This window comes from Nycticebus coucang, chromosome 15 (genome assembly GCF_027406575.1).
Source record: "Nycticebus coucang isolate mNycCou1 chromosome 15, mNycCou1.pri, whole genome shotgun sequence".
NCBI lineage: Eukaryota > Metazoa > Chordata > Mammalia > Primates > Lorisidae > Nycticebus > Nycticebus coucang.
Window position 1 is genome coordinate 74,297,180 of NC_069794.1, and position 17,449 is coordinate 74,314,628.

At 40.3% G+C, this 17,449-nt stretch overlaps 1 protein-coding gene across 4 annotated transcripts in view; it reads left to right on the plus strand.

The window, feature by feature from the left end:
* ATP8A2 (ATPase phospholipid transporting 8A2) overlaps positions 1-17,449 on the plus strand; it is a 752,313-nt gene that overhangs the window by 404,950 nt on the left and 329,914 nt on the right. The window lies entirely within an intron of this gene.

Sequence of the window (17,449 nt, forward strand, 5' to 3'; positions counted from 1 at the left end):
TGGATATTCAGGTTAACAATATTTTTTTGCTATTATTATAAGAGCATTATAAAGATGATTTTTTTTTTTAGCTAAGTCATTGCAAAGACACTTTAAGATTTCCATTAAATAATAATGGATTCAATGGTAAACAACATATGAAATTTGCAAAAGGGTTTGCACTTTTCATTCAAGAAAGTGAAGCTGTTTGACTTAGAGTCATAGGAAGATGGTCAGCAGCTTAGTCCCTGCCGGGACAAACGTATTTGCCTGTGTTAGTAAGCGTAGGTTGGACTCTGAGTCCCAGTTTAGCCTCACTGAGAAGGGGGAGCAGTTAAGAAATTAAGATTTTGTGACAGGATACGTATGAACAGAAACAAACAAAAAAATCAGACTGCCCTTCTGAACAACATTGCCCAGCATTTTAACATACTGCCAGGGTTTCCTTCCCAAAGCTAGGTCATTCTTTCTTCTGGACTCTTAATCATGTAGCTCACTCAGTCTGCATCCAAAAACCTATACATCTGGCTTAACTTTAGACTACTTAGTGTAGAAAAGAACTGGCTCTTCTAATTTAGTCTCTTTCCTAGTTTAGCTTTTTATGTTGATGAGGTATGACGGATAATAGGGAAGAAGAGTGTTATGCATTTTGTGTGTGGTATCTTTTAGCCTATGAACTACACACAGAATCATGTCAAAACAGAGTTCAGACATAGTAATTAGAATTATACCACCAATTGTGTTTGGGTTGGCCTGTATATTGGTAGGGATCCAATCATACATTTGCAAAAATAAGACTTTCTTAAGTTTCATTCATGATGTGATTTCTTAGCATCATTATGAGCCAGCTTCATACTTTGAAGTTCAATTCCAGCAAGCATTATTAACTTGTCAAGGCTATAAGCCTATCCTGGGGTTGTTTGAATTACAGCTTAGCATATATTTGCCCTTTTGTTGATTAAATGCAATTAAGGTAGAATTCACTTTCAGACAGGTTTTTTGTTTTTTTTTTTCCCATTTTGTTGTAAAATGAACACTATTATTTGAATGATTACAGCAATCTTACTTGGTCCTACCTGGCATTCCTGTTACTCTGTTAAGGATGAGCTTGCTCAGGTGGAATGGTTCCTCTTTAGCATCATCTTGAATATAAATAATTTCTAAAAGCCAAAAGTTAAAAAATGTGCTCCTTCCAGAGAGTTTACCACTATTTCTCCAGGGTGAAAATAAGATTGATTATAATTTTGTCATATATTCAAAGTAGCTCATTTGAACCATTGTAGAGACCAAAATGTAAGTAGACTTTAAAGGATTAATCCAAGGTAGAAAAAGAAAAGCATTTCTAAACAATCACTTTTAGCTTAGAAAAAAAAAATTCACTCAGCATTTTGGGATCAAAGCTAATTTTGATGATGACGTATTTATAAAAGTAGGACAATTTTCATCTTAAATACTGCAGACCCAGCCTGGCAATTCACATGTGTAATCCCAGCACTTTGGGAGGCCCACTCAGGAGGATTGCTTGAGGCCAGGAGTTTGAGACTAGTCTGCGCAACATATCAAGGCCCTGTCTCTTAAAAAATAAGAAAAATTAGCTGGGCATGGTGATATGCACCTTAGTCCTAGGTGCGTTGAAGGCTGAGGCTGAAGGACTCCTTGAGCCCAGAAGTTTGAGGTTACAGTGAGCTGTGATCTCGCCACTGCAATCTAGCATAGGGTGACAGAGCGAGACTCTATTTCAAAAAACAAAGCAAAACAAAAACTTATTACAGCAAAAAATATATACTAGTAATTCTATACAAGATAAACCTATGACTTTTAAGGATTTCTGATGTTTCAGTTCTCCTCCAGCTGTAAGTTGTATATTATCCACTATTTATATCTAACTCTTTCAGATGAGAAATAGAAAAAAATAACCTTATTAGATCATATGTAGAGTATAAATGTCTTAACACAATAATTAAGTAAATGAGGTGAGGGATATATTAACTAGTTTGATGTAAGCATTCCAAATTGTATATGAAATCAGCATATTGTACCCCATAAATGCATTAATGTATACATGATCTATGTGCTTATGACTTAATAAAAAAAGAAAAAATAACCTATCAACTTTGTTCTTATGTCTTGAACTGATTAATTCAGTGGGGATCAATCTAGTACATTTGATAAAATTGCGGACAAATGTTTAGTATAAGATTGAGAATATGGGAAGCTCTTCTATAAAAAAGTTTGCTGTGAGCAATCAAAATGAATAGACCTGGCACTCACAGCAGGATAACATGTCGGGAATGCCTACCTGGGAATTTAGTAGTGGGCTTTCCTCTATAATGATATGCTGTGTAATTGGGAATATGTCTCTTAGGAGATTTTTTTTTTTTTTGAGACAGTCTCATTATGTCACCCTCAGTAGAGTGCTGTAGTGCCACAGCTCACAGCAACCTCAAACTCTTAAGCTTAAGTGATTCTCTTGCCTCAGTCTCCCAAGTAGCTGAGACTACAGGCGCCCGTCACAGCACCTGGCTATTTTTTTGTTGTGATTGTCATTGTTTGGCAGGTCTGGACTGGGTTTGAACCCACTAGCTTTGGTGTATATGGCTGGCACCCTAGCTGCTGAACTACAAGTGCCGAGCCATCTTAGGAGATTTTTGTTTGTTTATAACATTGTTACTACATCGCTTTTCTATTTTCCTGAATGTTCTGAAAGGCGATTTACATGGTGGAAGTTCTCTCTAATGCACCATCTTCACAGTAGCATTTCTGTGCAGAAAACTCAGATACACGATACACACTGGACTGAACAGTGGAAGTAAAGAATCCCTTTCTTTTTTCTCTAGTGATCTAAGAATTACATATATAGGGTCAGTGTGATCTCCTGTCCATCCATTCTGCCACTTTTAACACATGGGGCCAGAAGAGCTTACAGACATGTCATTTTTCAAGTTTTTTCCTGTGTTTTTTTCCCCCTTCCCTTTTTCATGAATGATTAATACATTGGTGCATGTCATTTTTGACAGTACTGCTTGCCAAATGAAACAAGGTGATGTGGGTTCACATTGTGGTCCAGAACTCTGAAGGAGAAACTCATATTTGGCATTTTTCCTACTAGAAAAACAAATAAAAAACGAAATGAGGAAGGGAGCTTAATTAACATGTAGAATATGTCATGAATATTTATGCTTCCAAGTCTTGCCTTGTGATGGTGTTTGTACTTAAAGTGCTTTTGCTTTTCTTTTCTGTGAAGTAGTTCTGAATATTTCACTAATACAAGAATGTGGCCTGTTAACTTCCACTTCTGACAACAGTGAAACCTTCTGATGGAGAGTATGCAAAGTAGTTCTCATGTTAATTGGTCCCAAAGAAAATTATGTTTTCCATTTTCCTGTCTATACATCTGACACTTTCCCTCATTTATCATCTCCTAAATTATCCATTCTTTCCCTTTCCTGATTTTGACAGCCAGTATTTCTCCTACGACTTTGAAAACCACAGGAAGTACTCCATAGCAGACGGTTTACTGTCCTTGGCTTGGACAAGAGGCCACAGGGTCACGGTTAGCACAACCGCACTTAGCAAGGTGCTTCCACGTCTAGCAAACACGGACTGCCCATCTCCTTGAAACCTCTCAGATTCAGTTTCCTACTAATTTAACTTTAGAGAAGAAACAAATGACTGACAAAAGGGGAGTAAATGGGGGAGGCTTCTGCACCCAGCGTTCTTGCTACTCTATCCAGTCCTTTTTTTTTTTTTTTGAACAAGAGTTAGAAATTTTAATGTCTAGTCTTGTCAGCATTTAAAGGGAAAAGACAGATAGGAAAAGAAAACTCTATGTTACAGGTTTTAAATGGGCATTAGCACCCTGACCTTGGGTATGCCTCTTAACCTTTCTTTCTTTCTTTTTTTTTTTTTTTATTAAATCATAGCTGTGTACATTGATATGATCATGGGGCATCATTCACTAGCTTCACAGACCATTTGACATACTTTCATCACACTGGTTAACATAGCCTTCCTGGCATTCTCTCAGTTACTATGCCAAGACACTTACATTCCACATTTACCAAGTTTCACATATACCCTTGTAAGATGCACCTCTGGTGTAATCCCACCAATCCCCTTCCCTTAGGGGATTGTAATCCCACCAATCCCCTTCCCTTAGGTTGTAACTGAGTTATAGCTTTCATGTGAAAGCCATAAATTAGTTTCATACTAGGGCTGAGTATATTTCTTCCATTTTTGAGATACTTTACTAAGAAGAATATGCTCCAGCTCCATCCATGTAAACAGGAAAGAGGTAAAATCTCCATCTTTCTTTAAGGCTGCATAATATTCCATGGTGTACGTATACCACAATTTATTAATCCATTCGTGGATCGATGGGCACTTGGGCTTTTTCCATGACTTAGCTATTATGAATTGGGCTGCAATTAACATTCTGGTACAAATATCTTTGTTATGATGTGATTTTTGGTCTTCTGGGTATATGCCCAGTAGAGGGATTACAGGATTGAATGGCAGATCTATTTTTAGATCTCTAAGTGTTCTCCATATCTCTTTCCAAAAGGAATGTATTAATTTGCATTCCCACCAGCAGTGCAAAAGTGTTCCCTTTTCTCCACATTTGTGCCAACATCTCTGGTCTTGGGATTTTGTGATATAGGCTAGTCTCACTGGAGTTAGATGATATCTCAAAGTAGTTTTGATTTACATTTCTCTGATGATTAAAGATGATGAGCATTTTTTCATGTCTGAAGGCCGTGCGCCTGTCTTCTTCAGAGAAGTTTCTCTTCAAATCCCTTGCCCAGCCTGCAATGGTATCCCTTGTTCTTCACTTGTGAATGCGTTTGAGTTCTCTGTGGATTCTGGTTATTAAACCTTCATCGGAGACATAACCTGCAAATATCTTCTCTCATTCTGAGGGCTGTTTGCTTGCTTTACTTACTGTGTTCTTGGTTGTGCAGAAGCTTTTTAGTTTGATCAAGTCCCAGTACTGTATTTTTGAAGCTGCTTCAATTGCCTGGGGGGGTCCTCCTCATAAAATACTCGCCCAGACCGATTTCTTCAAGGGTTTTCCCTGCACTCTCCTCTAGTATTTTTATAGTTTCATGTCTTAGGTTTAAATCTTTAATCCATTGAGAGTCCATCTTAGTTAATGGTGAAAGGTGTGGGTCCAGTTTCAGTTTTCTGTAGGTTGCCAGCCAGTTCACCCAGCACCATTTGTTAAATAGGGAATCTTTTCCCCACTGAATATTTTTAATTGTCTTGTCAAAGATTAAATAATGGTAAGCAGCTGTATTGATCTCTTGGTTCTCTATTCTGTTCCAGACATCTACTTCTCTGTTTTAGTGCCAATACCATGCTGTTTTGATCACTATTGATTTGTGGTATAGTCTGAGGTCTGGTAGCGTAATTACCCCTGCTTTGTTTTTATTTCTGAGTAATGTCTTGGCTATTTGAGGTTTTTTCTGATTCCATATAAAATGAAGTATTATTTTTTCAAGATCTTTAAAGTATGACAGTGGAGCTTTAATAGAGATTGCGTTGAAATTATATATTGCTTTCGGTAGTATGGACATTTTAACAATGTTGATTCTTCCCAGCTATGAGCATGGTACATTTTTCCATTTGTTAACATTTTCAGCTATTTCTTTTCTTAGAGTTTCATAGTTCTCTTTATATAGATCTTTCACATCCTTTGTTAGATAAACTCCCAAATATTTCATCTTATTTGGCACTACTGTGAATGGGATAGAGTCCTTAACTGTTTTTTCACTTGACCATTGTTGGTATATATAAAGGCTACCGATTTATGAATGTTGATTTTGTAACCTGAAACGCTGCTGTATTCCTTGGTCATTTCTAAGTGTTTTGTACTAGAGTCCCTAGTGTTTTCCAGATATACAATCATATCATCTGCGAAGAGCGAAAGTTTGATCTCTTCTAACCCTATATGGATACCCTTGATCGCCTTTTCTTCCCTAATTGCGGTGGCTAAAACTTCCATTATGATGTTAAAAAGCAATGGAGACAATGGGCAGCCTGTCTGGTTCCTGATCTGAGCGGAAATGATTCCAATTTAACTCCATTCAATATGATATTGGCTGTGGGTTTGCTGTAGATGGTCTCTATCAGTTTAAGAAATGTCCCTTCTATACCAATTTTCTTAAGTGTTCTGATCATGAAGGGATGCTGGATATTATCAAACGATTTTTCTGCATCGATTGAGAGAATCATATGGTCTTTGTTTTCTAATTTGTTTATGTGCTGAATTACATTTATAGATTTACAGATATTGAACCAGCCTTGAGACCCTGGGATAAAACCGACTTGGTCATGATATATAATTTGTTTGATGTTTTGCTGGATTCTGTTTGTTAGGATCTTGTTGAATATTTTTGCATCTGTATTCATTAGTGATATCAGTCTATAATTTTCTTTTCTTGTTGGGTCTTTTCCTGGTTGGGGTCTTTTCCCTTGTTGGGGATCAGGGTGATGTTTGCTTCATAGAACGTGTTGGGAAGTCTTCCTTCTTTTTCTACCTTTTGGAACAGGTTGAGTAATATAGGTACTAATTCCTCTTTAAAGGTTTGCTAGAATTCTGACATGAAACCATCTGGTCCTGGTCTTTTCTTTTTAGGGAGGATTTGTATGGTTGATGCTATTTCCAAACTTGATAATGGGCCTGTTCAACATTTCCACTTGATTCTGGCTAAGTCTTGGAAGGTGACATGCTTCCAGGTATCCGTCCATTTCCTTCAGATTTTCATATTTGTGAGAATAAAGTTTCTTGTAATATTCATTAAAGATTTTTTGGATTTCTGAGGAGTCTGTTGTTATTTCGTCTTTGTCATTTCTGATTGATGAGATTAGAAATTTTACTCTTTCTTTCCTGGTTAGGTTTGCCAAAGGTTTATCTATTTTATTGACCTTTTCAAAAAACCAGCTTTTTGATTTATAGATCTATTGTATAATTCTTTTGTTTTCAATTTCATTTAATTCTGCTCTAATTTTGGTTATTTCTTTTCTTCTACTGGGTTTGGAGTTGGAATGTTCTTCCTTTTCCAGTTGCTTGAGATGTCCCATTAAGTTGTTAATTTCCTCTCTTTCCGTTCTCTTGAGGAAGGCTTGTAGTGCTATCCATTTCCCTCTTAGAACTGCCTTTGTGGTGCCCCAAAGGTTCTGATAGTTTGTGTTTTCATTGTCGTTTTGTTCCAAAAAAATGGTGATTTCTTTCTTAATCTCATCTCTGACCCATCTATCATTCAATATAAGGTTATTTAACTTCCATGTTTTTGAATGGATATGCAGATCCCTGTTGTTACTCAGCTCAAGTTTTATACCATGGTGGTCCGAGAAGATGCATGGAATAATTTCTATTCCTTTAAATTTACTGAGGTTAGACTTGTGACCTAAGATGTGATCAATTTTGGAGTAAGTTCCGTGGGCTGATGAGAAGTATGTGTATTGAGTTTTGTTGGGATGAAATGTTCTGTAGATGTCTGCTAAATCCAAATGTTGGATGGTTAGGTTTAAATCTAAAATTTCTTTGCTCAGCTTCTTGTTGGAGGATCGATCCAACACTGCGAAAGGAGTGTTGAAATCTCCGACTATTATGGAGCTGGAGGAAATCAAGTTTCTCATGTCTGTTAGAGTTTCTCTTATAAATTGAGGTGCATTCTGGTTGGGTGCATAGATATTAATAATTGAAATCTCATCATATTGAGTATTACCCTTAACAAATATGAAGTGACCATTCTTGTCCTTCCTTACTTTTGTTGGTTTAAAGCCTATTATATCTGCAAATAAAATTGCGACACCTGCTTTTTTCTGATTACCATTTGCCTGAAATATGGATGACCATCCTTTCACCCTGAGTCTATATTTGTCTTTTAAGTTAAGATGTGACTCTTGTATGCAACAAATATCTGGCCTGAGTTTTTGTATCCAGTCAGCTAACCTATGCCATTCTCATTGATGGAGTTTATTGATAAGTCTGGTGAAATTTGGGGTATTGAGTTTTTCCAAAGTCCATTGGACATTTTTAATCCTTTCGCCAGTGTAGAAATTGGAGTTAGATCCGAAGTTTCTGAGTGAGTTTACTTTTGTGATATAAGATTAGGTTGGTCATTATGAAGGATAGGTCTGAGAATATCCTGAAGAGCTGGTTTGGTTATGGCACATTTCTTCGACATATGAATGTCATTTAAGTATTTAATTTCTCCATCATAAATGAAACTCAGTTTAGCTGGATAAAAGATCCGGGGTTGAAAGTTATTTTGCTTTAGGAGATTAAAAGTCGGTGATCATCCTCTTCTGGCTTGAAAAGTTTCAGCAGAGAGATCTGCAGTCATTCTAATATTCTTCCCTTTGAAGGTAATGGTTTTCATTCTCCTGGCAACTTTGAGAATTTTCTCCTTCATATTAACTTTAGTGAAGTTAATTATGATATGCCTGGGGGATGTCTTATTGGGTTTGAGTTGTTCTGGGGTTCTTAAACTGTCTGCTATCTGAATTTCAGAATCTCTAGGCATGTCTGGAAAATTCTCTTTCATAATTTCATGCAGAAGGGACTCTGTGCCCAGCGAGGCCACTTCATCGGTTTCAGGAACTCCAATGATTCGTTTATTATCCTTGTTCGAATTATCCCAGAGCTCTCTTAGAGAATGATCCATTTTTGCTCTCCATTTCTCTTCCTCTTTGAGAGTTTGGGAACGTTCAAAGGCTTTATCTTCAATGTCAGAAATCCTTTCTTCTGCTTGGTCCATTCTGTTGCTGAGGGATTCTTCTGTATTTTTTTTTTTTTTTATCTTTGAGGGCTGCAAATTCTTGCTTCAGTGTGTTGATGTCTTTGGTGGTTTTGTGGTTAAATTCTTGAGACAACTTTTGAATTTCTTCTTGAATTCCTAATTCCACTTTATTAATCTTACCTGCAATCCAAATTCCGAATTCAAGTTCTGACATCTCACCCAGTTGTTTATGAATGGGATCTTCAATTACATCTGCCATATCTTTCCTTGGGGGGGATGATCTATTTGGTTATTCATGTTACCAGAGTTTTTCCTCTGATTCCGCCCCATGGTTGTTTTACTCCCTTTGATTTTTTTCCCCTGGGGCTTTGTTGAGGGCCTGTACAGTGTTGTGGACTGAGAAACTGGAGTGTTGTCTGGTGTGGTTGGGCTAAGTGGTTCTGTATTGTTTTCAACTGGTTTCTGTTCCACCCTAGTGAAACAGATACTCTGGATTGAAGTCTCAGCTATGGAGAAATATCAGCAATTAATTCGCCCCACCCCCTACAGGCATCAATTGGAAAGGGGAAATCAAACTTTCCTACAACTGCGCACCCAGGGCACCACCTGATTTGTCCTCAGGAGATTGGTTCAGTTCAAATGTTCCAAATCAATTGTCTCAGTCTGTACCTGTCTCGGGTGAGAGAGTTTAAGAGGTCTCTGGGTACTGGATCACAGGGGTCTTGTGACTACTCTGATGTGGCTTGCTCCAGTGCTGCATGGAGTCACGAGGAGCCACCCAGCCAATAGATCAGTCTGGGAAGGTTGATGCCTCCTTCTCCACCTTGCACCACTATCACACCCAGTCACTGATAGCCCTGCAGTTGGCTGACCCAGTTGCCTGTAGTGAACCGATACTCCAGGAGTTTGCACCTGCCTGATTCACAAGGAAGTCTGCCAGGCCGATGCTCTCTGCCTCTCTGTAGCAGGAGGAGGTGAAGCCTGACAACCTCGGGCACTTGATGAGGGTCGGGGGGTTTTCACTCAGGTCCAGTCTCGCCCCTGATTAATGTTACTGACAGAACAAAACAGAAGAACTTTGCGGTTCCCCTGCAGAGGAGAAGCTGAATTGAGTTCCAAATCAGCTTGTCTTTGCTCTTATATTGTTGATAGGCTGACGATCCCCTGAGAGCCAGGTACATCTTAGGCTCAGTAAAGTGGACCTCCACTTCCCAGCCCCGCCCTGGGAATTTCCCCAGTTTGCAAGTTGGTGTTGCCTCAGGCAAATCCTTTATTCACAGTCTCTGGTTGCCCAGGGCGACAGGGGGTGTGGCTTCAGAATATCCGGTAGTGAGCCGTATTGCTGCCAAAAGAGGGCTGCTGTTTTATGCCTCAGCGAACCGCTGTTCCGGTGCAGCTCCGTCCCAGCCAACCATCCTCTCCTTGCTCCGGCACCCCAGAGCCAGCACCCACCAGCTGCAGCCCAGGCACTGTCCACACCCTCCTGAGAAACCACCCAAGCATCTGGACTCCTGGGGGACATGCCTCCAGACCTTGAAGCAAGAGCGGAGGGGAGTACTGGGAGCCCAGGGTTGCGGGCAGAGAACACACACAGTTTTACACAGTTTTATGGCTGTATTGTCACCAAAAGACGGCTGTCGCACTGTGCCTCAGGGAACCGCCACTCCGGTGTGGTCCCCTCTGCGCCAAACGTCCTCTCCTTGCTCCTGTGCCCCAGAGCTGGCGCTACCAGCTGTAGTCCAGGCACCATCCACGCCCCTCGAGAAATCACCCAAGACTCTGAAATCCTGGGGGACTGGCCTCCAGACCTTAGTGTGAGTGGAGGGGAGCGCTTGGAGCTCAGATTGCCAGGTAGAGACTATATACAGTTTTATGCCTGGCAGGAGGATGCCGTGGCACCCTAGTAGGGGAGGGTAGGTCCAGTTTTTAGAGGGTCTCTCCTGTGGAGTGTAGTAGGAGGACCTTTGAACTCTGCCCAATTGTTTGTGGGGCACTCCGAGCCGTTATCATTTGGGAGGGGACTCTCGTCCGCTTGGTGATGGATTTCGTACCTTTTGTTTGTATCCTTGTGGTTGCAGCTCACCTCAGCGGGGTTGACGTGCGTTCTTCAACCTTCTCTCTTAGTGCAGCTCAAATCCAATACTAGATTTTTGTCCTTTAACTCTCCTTCTGGATGGGAGCCTCTGTGGAAGGCTGGCTTCAGTGAGCCATCTTGTCTCCCCCCATTCAGTCCTGTATAGGACCACAGATAAGCAACAGAAGGTGGGTCAGACTGAGTTGACAAACATTGCCAAATTTGGGAAGCTTGTGCTTGGCTGGAGTTTTATGATGTGTGATGTCTGCACTTCATTATCCTTGTCACCTGCGAAGCATAGCTGGGTCACGGAATCAGAGAGGGTCTGCTGAGTGATTTGGTTTCTGTTGTTTCTTGTTAATCAGAGAGCTATGGAGCTCATTGTCTCCAGTGGTTTGGTTCCTGACAGGTCCGCAAGTGAGACAGAGCCAGACAGACAGAGATGCAGACAGACACTCTTTATTTTCATACCGTCCCACCAAATTCTTGACACCTGGGTCATCTGAAAAAAACAGAATAAGCTTTTTTTTTGTCCCACTAAGCAAGTATTCCTAGTGGCATCCTTTCGCCACTTGGAAACACTAGTCATTAGAGACCAAAGTCAATATACCAGCTTGAAGATAATCCTTTCACAAATATACAACTGCCAAGTTAAAACTGTCTGTCAATCATGTGCATTTTTTCTTACTCTCATTTGTTTTAATGGATGGATGTTGTTTGAAGATAGCAGAGCTTGAGGAGTTAGGAGTCCTATGTTATCACAATATTCTGCCTATTTACAGATAAGTGAAACTTAAGTTCTTACTTTCTCATTACAAAATCAGGATGAATAGATAACTGAATTTTTTCCTGAAATACAAAAATAATAGCAGTAAGGAAATAAATGTTTCTATGTATATACATGAACATGAGAGTATAAATTTAAGTTCAAGGGTTTTTCAAACCTTGATGCTTCTATCAAAATATGAATTTTTAATGATCTAATATGGGAATAATTATAAGATTAATATAGAAGGGAATGAAATATGTTTTTTAAGGGGAAAATGTTGCCTAATGTGAATTTACTTTGATGGCATGTGGAGCTGGGTTAATATTTTTTCCTATAATTGTATATTAATCCATGCAAATGTAACCATAGCTACTTAAGAATAATAAGTAATGAATGCATTAAGGGCTGGAAAGAACATTTCATTTAGTTTTAAAATATTTATTATTAGAGAAGTTAAAGAAATAAGTAGGATTTAATATGGTCAGATTTGTGTTTCCTTTATTTGAAAACTGCTACCAAGAGTCTCCAGTAGCATGCCATTGTTGGGTGTCTTAATTGCTGCTTCAGAAGGTCTAAAGCAAGGGTCCTCAGACTTTTTAAACAGGGGGCCAGTTCACTGTCCCTCAGATCGTTGGAGGGCCGGACTATAGTTTAAAAAAAAAATGAACAAATTCCTATGCACACTGCACATATCTTATTTTGAAGTAAAAAACAAAATGGGAACAAATACAATATTTAAAATGAAGAACAAGTAAAGTTAGATCAACAAACTTACCAGTATTTAATGGGAACTATGGGCCTGCTTTTGGCTAATGAGATGGTCAATGTTTGGTTTCATGTTTGTCACTGCTAGTCATAACAAGTGATGCAAATGTGCATCAGTTAGTCTAGATCTGGTTGGAGATTTCAGATGTTTCATTCTGGAAAAAGTCTGTTCACAGACATAAGTGCTACCAAAGATGGTTGCCATTTTGAGTGCATGGTTCCTGAGATTAGAATATGTCTCAGAGGGGAGAGATGTATAGAAATTAGGAAGGCTGCTTGACTTGAATGCATCTTTCAGAGAGTCACAATTCTGCAGTTCAGCCAGTTCCATTTGGTAAATCGTATCCACATTTTCAATGTCAATAGAAAATGGGTTATAGAAAAGCTGTATGCCCTGTTCATGAAGATGAAGGTATTTAAATCTAAATTGGAACTCCTTTTGCAACTTTTCCAGTGAATGCACACATGTTTTATTTGGGAATGCAACAATGGATTTTCCGCTAACAGATTTTGAGTTGTGGGGAGATGGAAGAAATTTTCCTCTTTCACTTGTTTGATGAGGAAGCCTAATTTTACTTCAAATGCTTTCACATGTGATTGCAAATCACAGATGAGCTTCCCCTTTCCTTGAAGTTGCACATTGAAATTGTTGAGTAGCTCTGTTACATCTATCAGAAAAGCAAGGTGCCATTTCCATTCTGCATCATTGAGCTCTGGTACTTGTTTTTTGGAAGTAGAAAAGCTGTAATCTGTGGAAGTAGGTCATAGAAATATTTCAAAATTCTCCCTCGACTCAGCCAATGGACTTCTGTGTGGTATGGAACATCTTCACAGGCAACATTTAGCTCAGACAGAAATTCCTGAAATTGTCTGTGGTTTAGTGTATTGCCTCTAATGAAGTTAACGCAAGGTACCACAGTTTTCATAACAGAGTCCCACTTCAGTGATTTACTACACAGCGCTTGTTGATGGATGAGGCAGTGTATGGCTATTGAATGAGAATGGTTATGTTTGTCTATCTCTTGGTTTATGCGCACAATTACTCCTTTCTTAGACCCCACCATGCTAGGAGCACCATCAGTTGTCACACTGGCTAGTTTTGCCTAGTCCAGCTCCAAACTATTCACAGTTTGGCAAACCTTTTCATAAATATCCTCGCCCATAGTTGTTCCTTTGATGCTTTGCAGTGCAGCAAGCTCTTCTGTGACTTCAAAATAGTCATTCATACCACAAAGATTAGAAGTTGTGCAGAATCTCGAACATCATCGCTTTCGTCAAGTGCCAAGGAAAAGTAGGAAAGGTTTTTTGCGGTGTTTTGCAAATGCTGATGCAAATTGTCTCCCATTTCTTCAATCCTTTGTGTAATTGAGAGTCCTGAAAGACTCACTGTACTAAATAAATCGGCCTTCTCTGGACACATCTCTTTGGCAACAGAAAGAAGGCATTCTTTAACAAATTCTCCCTCCACAAATGGTCTGCCAGTGCATGCTATTATCTTGGCAACTTGAAAACTTGCTCACAGTGATGAAATATTTAGCTATTTCTGCTTCACAAAAGTATTTTGCTGAGTTGTCAATGTATATTTCAGTTTTAATATTTTATCTTTTCTCACTTCTTTGACCAAACTATCATATTTATGTTTATGTTGAGTTTGATAATGTTGATGCAAATTGTATTCTTTGAATACAGACGCTATATTCTGGCATATCAAACACACAGCTATTTCCTTGTACTGCATGAAAAAGTAATTGTAAGTCCATTGTTCTTTGAATATCCTATACTCTGAGTCAATTTTTCTCTTTCTTGATATCATTATTTCCTAGGGATTCCAAATTGCTATTAGTAAAATACCAATATATATATATACAGCGCTCCAAAAACAATATACCAGCAATAACTTTGCCCACACAGAGACATATAGACTGCACTACCCCTCAATGCAGTCTGATCAGTGTCCATCAATGCAGCCTTGCCAGTCCACATCATTTCAGCCTCGCCAGTGCTCAGATGGTGGAACTCCACTTTTACCTCAGGCTCACACTGGTATGGTGCAGGAACAGGCACAATTAAAGAGCCACCACTGCGATCTGTGAACTCACATAGGAATCTGATCGCATGGGTGAGAAGACCCATGTGATCAGATTCCACTGCAGGAAAAAAGAAGGCATGTATGACTTTTTTCTTCCAAATCTAATGCAAGTTCAGCCATACAAGCATATGGCTGAACTCGCACTGCTCAGAGATCGCAACAGTGTGAACCGGGGCTTACACAGCACACAACATACAACATCATACACAACTGAATAGCAATCAGAATATAAATGCACTTACTGGCAATTAAATTGGGTTTCCTACTCCTCGGCTGTCTGTAGAGCTGGATTAATTTCCCATGGGGCCCCAGGCAGATTACCAGTTTGGGGCCTCTGTGCGATAACACTGAGCACTGACCATTTGCATTAACACTGACCACTGACCATTTGCGATAACACTGACTGCTGACAATTTGCATTAATACTGAGCACTATTTGCATTACCTCTGAGCTCTGACCATTAGCATTACCTCTGAGCACTGACAATTTGCGTTATCACTGTGATGCAACCCCCCATAGAAACTACCCCAAACCAACTAACCAACTTAAAAAAAAAGGCTTTCCTAACTTCAAAAAAAGGCTTTTCTAACTTCAAAAAAGGTATCCCCATCTGTAAAAAAAAAAAAGACCTCCTAACTTCAGAAAAAAAAGACCCCCCCTTAACTGCAAAAAAAAGGCCCCACTAACTGCAAAATAAAAAAAAAAAAAAAAAAGACCTAACTTCAAAAAAAAAAAAAAATCCTAACTTTTTCTTACCTCGGTCCTTAGGCAGCAGCAGGCTCTGCACAGGCAACCCAGTGACAACTCTGATTACACTAGAGACTGAGATGAGGAGTCAAGAGACAGAGAGAAGGAGGGGCGGAGAGACAGAGGAGTGGAGTTGGAGAGTAGGAAGGGAATTGGAGGGTATGGGGCACATTCCACACATGCGCACTGTGCCCCGACAGTGGGTTGCTAAGCAGGATGACAATAACACCCGGCGGGGAGAGACAGAGAGAAGGAACGGAGTCGGAGAGTTGGTGCACATTCCACACATGTGCACTGCAGCCTGGGACAAGTCAGCTACTAAGCAGCTGTGGCAACATCACCTGGCAGGCCAGATAAATGTGGCCCGCAGGCTGTAGTTTGAGGACCCCTGGTCTAAAGCTAAAGATTTCTTTGGTTAAGTGTCACATGACTTTTATATACTGTTGTGAAGAAGATTTTTAAACATCTTATAGACCTATGTAAGATCTATTTTGTCCTACAAACTATTTGGTCTTATTTTTTAATTTTTTCTGGAAACAGCCTGGTTTCATTATATTTGAATGGCTTAACCATAATGCCACCAGTTCTGCTAGCCCAAGTTGGTGTTCACTGTGACCCAACTGAGAAAGTGCCTATTGATTAAGGTCACTGAATAAACACAAATGCCTGCCAAGAGGGCTCAGCCTGGAGGGAGGTCAGTCCAGATATGACAACCCAGTTTACCACATGAAGTGCTGTAAAAGTTGAATCTTGAACAATGAGGGAGCCTAGTGCCTAGTTATCTCCTGGGCTGGGGGTGCGTAAGAAATGCTGGTACAGTGCTGCTGACACCAAGTTACCACTATATCTAGACCTTCTGCAGACACGGCATCTACTACTTCTAAGCACCCTTATAATTGTCCCACAAAAAGGAAACTTATGATCCTTCTTTTATAGTTTAGAAAACAGAACCACAGAAAAATCAAGATACTTCCCTAAGGTCCTGTTACAGTTGGTGAGTAGTTCTGGGATTTGAACTCTGGAGTCTATGCCAAAAACCTTTTTCTTTTTTAAAAAGATAATGGTGAGGAGTTGAAAGTATTTTGTGTGGATTAGTGGGGCTTACATGTGTTAGGAAAATAACACTAAGGCCAAATGAGTGTACACGAGGTCTGAGGCCTTTATAATACCGTAAGTTTAGCAACAATGGGGACTTCAGCTAGGGTGCTGCTAGCCCAAGTTTCTGGCTATGGTAAGTGTTCAAAAGAGAGTGGGTTTCATTTCTGGATTCTATGGACTGGACTGTGATCAGATTAATAGTCATTAAGGAGTCAGGATCAGTAACTCTTAGTGACTGACTGAATGTCACTGAGGTTGGTGTGGTGGGGTGGAAGATAAGACGTGCTATGACAGGTGTGTCAGAGGGGACACGGGGGAGGAGTCCACATGCGGTTAAGAAGTGCAGTGACAGGTGTATCAGAGGGGACATAGAGGAGGAGTCCACCTGTGTTTAAGAAGTGCAGTGACAGGCAAGTCAGGGGGACACAGAGGTGGAATCCACCTGCGGTTAAGAAGTGCTGTGACAGGCGTGTCAGGGGGACACGGAGGAGAAGTCCACCGTGGTTAAGAAGTGCAGTGATAGGCATGTCAGAGGGGACACAGGGGAAGAGTCCACCTGTGGCATTTCGAGGAGCTGTGTAATCAGCAGTAGCGGCTGGGGGCTCGATTCTGGTACAGGTCGTAATCTCCCAGGTCTGAGCTCCCAGCTATAGCTGTCAGCCTGTCTAAAGCTATCGAAGATGCCTTCTTGTTTATTTACGTTATGTCTAGCATTTATGGATGCCCATCTTTGGTCACTCACTGGCGTGCCTGCGGAGAAGGAGAAAGACAGAGTTGGGGCACAGCCCCACTGGTGCGTGGGGCAGCTTGCTTGCTTTACACAGGTCTGCTTACCAAACTGCTGTTGTACTTGATGTTTGCGAGCCAGGGTTGTTCAAGCACTTGCCCATTAGAAAAGGACTCTCCTACCAAACTCTCAGTCTGCACAGAACCATGAGGGCCTCCACCTTCAGGGTGCAGAGCTGGCCCACCTCACTTAGTGCTGCGTGCCCTAGGACCCCTGGAGCCCGGAAGATGATTCTTATAGGAAACCCCTCTTTCTAGGTACACACTCAGGACAGGGGGAGTGTTGAGGAAGATGAAGGATTCTCCCATAACTCACTCCCTCTGGGAAGGTGACTGAGAGGCAAACTTCAGATGAGGCCCGGATTTAAGCCTCATTGCTCACTAATAATCTTAT